Genomic DNA, 6,585 nt, shown 5'->3' with positions numbered 1-6,585 from the left:
AGGAATCCAAGAGAACTCCAGACTGAAAAGGCTGCTGTGAGCCAAACCCAAGGGATCTTTTAACCCTGGCACTGAAGCTGACCAGCCAGGCAGGCTCACTGCTGGCTCCAGCAGCCCAGAAGAGAACTTTGGCGCCCTCGGCATCATCTTCACTGGTTTCTAACAAGAGAAGCCAGCCAGCAGGGAGACAGCAACTTGAGGCCCGGCCCCCAGAGCGACATGGTCCTTGCAGTGCCCCCCTTGGGCCCCGTGTGCCCGGCTACCCAGGCATGGGCCTGCGCCCCCAGCCCAGGCGGCCATCCTCTTGCGTGCCCGTCATGGAGGCTAGTGGCATCAGAAAGCCTGCTAACCTCACGTCCCCTACAAAGCGCCAAGTCATTCAGGAGTAGGAGCAAACCCTCAAAGGCTTCCAGAGGGGAAAGTCACCCTCCCGCAGGGGCTGGGCGGCGGGAGAGCAGTTTGTGACCAGAAGCCCCGAAGCCCGGCAGCAGGAGCCTATTCTAGGAGCACGACAGGTAAATAAATGGCAAGAACTGAAAATTCTACACCCAGTCAGACCCGCACACAGAAGCCAGGGTGCAACAAGGAAAGTAGCAGATGGACGCCCCCCCCCACACGTGAATGGGGTGGTCGCACCCCTACAATCCTGAAGCATGTGCTCCCCTTGTAGTCTCCACTCTCTCTGACCCTTCTTCTCTGTCCAGTGCCTGGTCACCAGTCCAAGAGTTCTGGGGTGGACAGAGACCCCCCCAAGCAACTTCAGCTGTGTTTATTTCTGGTTTTTGTTTTTATTTTGAAATTATTGCAGAGGCAGATAGTTGTTATATAATGGGAATGTCCGCTCTCTTATCAAGACTTCTTTACCATCTCACATTCATTTAATCTCCTTCCTTCCTCACCCAGATTATCTGCTCTATAAATCAGCAATTCAGAAGACTCAGCCCAGGTTTGGTTAACTTCTAGAATGGCCCACGACTCCGGAAACCTACTGCCTCATTAGTTACCTGGCTTATTGCAAAGGCTGCTGAAGGGAGTGAGTCAACGCCAGGCAGGAGAGACACATACAGGAGGTGTGACCCTTCCTGGCCTCCCCGACACACTTTCCTCACCCAAACCTTCTAGAAGCGCTGAGCCCCCGCCCTCTTGTGCTTTAATGGAGGCTTCTTTACATGGGGGGGGTTAGATTATGGGTCATTGGCAAATTAATTCCAAGTCTCAGCCCTCCTCCCTCCCAGGAAATCAGGGTGGGGCTGAAAATTCCATCCTGTGGTTGGCCTGTCTCTCTGGCAACCAAAGCCCATCCTCAAGTGTTTTCTCAAAATTGTCTTCAGTCACGCAGCAAAAGTCCTCTTTATCACTCATGACACTTAGTAATTTCCAGAAAATGTAAAAATACATGAGACAATATTTCCTATAAACCATAATATCGACCCAGATGAAAACACACAATGCCTTGCAAAGGGTCACTTGTGTCCCAGGAGACTGGCTCAGGGCCCAGCCTGGTCTGGGCTGCCTTTGGGCTTCAACACAGAGCAGTGGAGGGAGAGGGAAGAGGGAGGCATCCAATCCCAGCTGTTTGGTTGAGGCTGGCCAAACTCCTATCAGACTGGCCCATTTTCAAGCCCATCTTCAGGGCTGGGCTTCAGACTGGACACCGGAAGCTCCTTCAGCACAGCGCAAGCTCAGCCCAGTTGGTCCGTTCAGCCCGGGCCTGCATCTCTGACTGGTGTGTTGGGACTGTGGAGCCAATTACAAAAGGGGGAAGTCTGGTCCCTGCCAAGACTGGACCTGCACTGAGGCCAGGGCAGCAGCCTGGGCCGGAGGCTCCGAGGAACCACGGCCAGAGCCAGGCTCACCGGGGGCTGAGGCAAGCGGCCGCTGGTGCCCCTCAGGGGGCCGGGTTTATAATTCAGGGGGCACTGCTTCAAGGGGGAGAAATGTGTGGGACCCGCTGAGGTCTCAGACAGCAGCACGAGGGATGAGGCTGCAGGGCCAGAGGACCAGTGTGGCTGGCGGGCAGCAAGCTAGGCATCCCCAAAGACCTGGACAGTCCTGTCCCCTCTCAGGGAATAGTGAGTGCTTCCAGTTCTGCCCACTGCCTCAGGCAGTCCCCTCCGCCCCTCCCCAGGACATGCAGACGTCCTCAGCACCTCTGCACCCAGCCCAGCCCAGGTAATGAAACTTCTGGTTCCGGAAACCTGATGAAGCCCAGGTGCCCTCATGGTGAGGACACAGGGCCGCCATGTCCTTCCCCTGGGGCCCACCGGCCTGAGCCACACTCCCGGATCTTGCCTGCCCTGAAGGTGGTCCTGTTGCCCCCGGACCACCGGTCCCTCTGTCTGACACAGGAGTCCTGGTGATCTCTGGATCCTGGGTGTTGCAGAAGCTCTGATAGGGAGAACCCCAGGACCACCTCTTCCTGCAGGCCAGCTGCTCTGGGAGGAGCGGTTTCTGTGGTCTATCCTGCAGCCCCGCCACTCTGGCAAGACGCTGTCCCAGGAGCCAGGCACACTGCTCCTGGAAGGCTGGACGTCCCGCACACTGCTCCTGGGGCAGCGGGTCCGCTGAGGCCTGCCCCGCGCACTGCCTGTCCACGCTCTTGTTGCTTCCCCACTGTGGATCTCCATGTGTTTTTCTTCACACACTACTGACCAGCCCACTGTCCTGGGTCATACGCTTAGGGTCCACACACACTTTCTCTTAGGGATTAGGCTTCATGCACGTGGAAGATGTGTGTGCGTGCAGTACAGGGGACCTGAGGCGGCCGGCGGGCCCTCTCCAAGGTGCTGAAAGCTCCCCATTCACAATCCGCTTCCATCCAGGCTCCCAGCCCAGGCAAGGCTACTCCTCCAGGGAGCCTTTTCAGATTGCCTCCATCGCCTCTTCGGCTGGCTTCATCTTCTTGGTGGATGCAACACTCTGCCTGCTCCTTTGAGCTCCCAGTCCCCCTGGATTCCAGGTTTACCTGTTCTTACCTACCTCACCTGTCCTCAGTCTGGCACAGGCCGTGTTACCACCTTGCCCTGACAAACCTGGCTTTTCAGATTCACCATACAGGTCTTGGTCACCAGCACAGCTAGGATCTCCTGGCTGGACAACAGGCACCCGGCTGGTGTGTTATCGAAGTGAAACGCACATCCCAATTCAGCAGGCTTCAGCTCAGCCACCGCCTCTGTCTAGTTCCAGAACGTTCCCATCACCATGGAGAGAGGCTGAGCTCAGTCACACAGGTGACATGGCACAGACCAGAACGTGCACAATAGAGAAAACTGTGACACAAAAAATTAGGGAAACTACATAGATTAAAACACGAATCAAAACAACAGCAGGCCAGAATATAACCAGACTCCAACTCTTTGGGAAAGCCAGTAAGAGAAACACCTTGAAGGAATGAGCACGGAGGAAATGAAAAGGGGTTTTAAAGTCACATGAGGTTAAGAGCAACTATATGTCAAAAAGACCAGACACAGGGTCTCCCTGGTGGTGCAGGGGTTAAAGTCTCAGCACCATGAAGCCGTCACCAACTACTGGGCCTGAGTTTGATTCCCCAGCCAGGGAGTGACCCTCAGAGCACAGCAGACTTCTGTCTCCCCGCTGCTCCCCACAGCAGTCGATTTCAGTGGATCTGCCTGTTCTGCTCCCCACTCCCTCTGGCGAGTCCTCTCATTCCCCACATCTCTGGCCTGCACCCCAGTTTTGTATGCATAAATAAGTAAAAATAAAAAAATGAAATGTCAAAGCTATGAAGAAATAAGGAGGGAACAAAGTATCAGATGAATGCAGGTTGATAGCAGAAAACAGTGTGTGTGTCCGTGTGTATGTTGAGGGGAGAATACCTGAGTCCTTTTAACGGGAAAACAAAACCTACAAACCAAGACCAAACAGAGTCACACGTGGATGAACCTGGATAACATGGCCGGGAAAGAAGCCAGACACAGAGGCAAGGTCACAGGAGTCTATTTATATGAACTATCCAGACCTGGAAACCCGGAGGCACAGAAAACAGAGTGGCCAGGGAGTGGCCAGGATGGGAGGTGGCAGAGGAGGGGAAGGCTGTCTAGCCTGGGGGTTCCTTTTGGGGTGATGGAAATGTTCTGGATCTACAGAGGTGGTGGGGGACAACTGTGGGTGAGCTGAAGCCTGCTGAATTGATAAGTGAGTTTCCCCCCACAGAACAAGCTAGCAAAATTCACGCCAGTTTTCAATGACGTCTGTAGACACAAAAATCCTGAATAAAATCTCACCGCCCACATCTAGCCATGTGGGACACAAGAGCATCGTGACCAAGTAGTTTGGCCATAAAGCCAGTGTCAACCTCAGAAAACCCAGGTCATCTGTCTCTACACGCGACAGGCAGACTCCTGGTCGGCACGGGGCTGACGGGCGCCTGTGGACGTGTGACAGGACCAGCCCACTCAGCACCCTCCCGAGTCTGGAAGCAGAACACCAACACAACGCAACAGGCTTACATAAACCAGCAGCACGGCTGCACAGACGTGTAAAATCCTCAGTGCAAACACACACACCTAGAACTCACCTTTAAAACAAATGCAGAAATTCTGACACCTACATTTGTTTGTTCACTTGCTGCTGTTATCATTGAAGTGAAATCTGCATAACATTAACCATGTGGGCGTCCCTGGTGGCGCAAGGGGTTAGTCCCAGCGCTGTGAAGCCGGGTCCTGCAGCACGCGGTCCACCCCGGCCAGGAGGGGCCCAGGGCGCAGCAGACTGCTCCCTTCTCCCCGCCGCCCCCTCAGCAGTGGGTTTCAGTGCACCCGCCTGTTCTGCTCCCCGCTGTCTCTGGGGCGTCCTCTCACCCCCCACACTTCTGGCCTGCACCCCAGCTCTTATATGCATGCATAATCTTCTAAAAACTTAGCCATGTAACACACCGCGGGAAGTGAAGACGGGCCACGGAAAGATAAACCTGGCATGACTCCTGTCATCAGAGGCCCCTAGAGAAGTCCGCCCCGTAACAGAAGTGAGAAGATGGGTGTCGGGAGTGTGGGGAGTTAGTGTCTGAAGGGGACAGTTTCATTTTTCAAGAAAATAGAAACCCCAGGGCCAGTGGCAGCTGGCCAGGCCTGCACAAGATGGGTATATTTACTTACTGCCACTGCACCGCGTACTTACAAGTGGTTAAAATGGTAAATATCACGTCATGTACATTTTACAGTTAAAAAAACACAGAGATGACTATGGTGGTGGCACAGGGGTGATTTGGTGATGGGAAACCCGTGGGGATTACAATTGAGATGAAAAAAAAAATGTGCAAAATGATGTAAAAATAAACTTTTTAATAAAAAAAAAAAAAAAAAACAAAAAACACAGAGATGAAGGTTACCCGACGGAAAAGCAAGGCGGGGTGGGAGGAGGCAAAAGCAGATGCGTAAGTGCCAGGAAGTCTGCAAAATCAGCATGGTCACCCCAGGCCCAAGGCAGCGCAGGCTGGACCGGCCGCGGGCGCGGGAGACGCCCCCTACTGGCCGCTTTCTGCTGTCCGCGTCTCTGGCACAAAAGCCGCAGTTCGGTTCTGCGTTCACTGTTCACTGACCCTCGTGCGTATCACCGAGAAGACAGACCCAGCAAACAGCACTCCCAGGGCCGCCATGCCCACTCGCACACCGCACGCTGGTTCCCTCCCACCTTGGTTTTCATACTGGGGTGCAGTCCACACCGTGTAAAATTTACCATGTAAAAAGCAAACTTCGGTGGTACTCGGTGAAGTCGCTGTTACCCGTTGCAGGGAAGCCGGGTGTGGGGCAGAGGTGTGGGGGTGTGAAAGAATCCCCCAGAGTGAATGGGGCGGAAGGGCAGCTTTACTGAACACCCTGGCGGGAGGATGAGACCAGCGGTGCCCGCGGCCCTGCGCGGGGGTCCCCGGTCAAGGCTCACACCGCGCGGCGGTGTCCTCGGTCTCCCAGAAGGTGTCCGGGGCACAGAGACGCGGACACTCCGCGCGGCTCTCAGGCAGGCAGGTTTCACTCAAAGTTGCCAAGCGTTGGAGGCAGACAAAATGTCCCAGAGAGGGTGAAAGGCTGATGAACTACAGAAAAACCAGACAGTGCAATGATATCCAGCTCTAAAAAGAAATGGAGTCCGAGCCAGAAAGAGACGCGGAGGAAACGGCTCGAGAGCTCACGGTGAGTCCACCGGGAAATGGGACAGGTCAGAGGACTGGGCCGCCGACAGCCGGGAAGGACACGCTGCAGAGACAGGCCAGACGGGGCGGCTGGAGGGCCCAGGGGTCACGGTGGGCGAGGCTGAGGCCTGCGGCCACGGACCTGGCCAGAGGCCGAGTGGAGCCCCGGATTCTGCTCTGGGCGCTGACCTTTGACACGGATGCTCCTGGCCCAGCGCCTGCCACTTCTAGGCCACGTCTCAGGGCGACCTCACCGGTCCCTAACCAGCCGGAGCCTCCAGGCCTACCTGCCGGGGTGGGGGTTGGTGTTTAACATTAATTTTGTTAAAGATTCACATGTTTATGCATATAGGAACTGAGGCACAGGTCCTGAACCTGACCTGACCCACCTCCTGTTGACCTGCCCTGCAGGGTTCCTGTAAGCGGCCCCACCCTGCACC

The sequence above is a fragment of the Condylura cristata genome, unplaced genomic scaffold (genome assembly GCF_000260355.1).
Source record: "Condylura cristata isolate star-nosed mole 26May11 unplaced genomic scaffold, ConCri1.0 scaffold00025, whole genome shotgun sequence".
NCBI classification, from domain to species: domain Eukaryota; kingdom Metazoa; phylum Chordata; class Mammalia; order Eulipotyphla; family Talpidae; genus Condylura; species Condylura cristata.
This window is presented reverse-complemented; position numbering follows the sequence as displayed.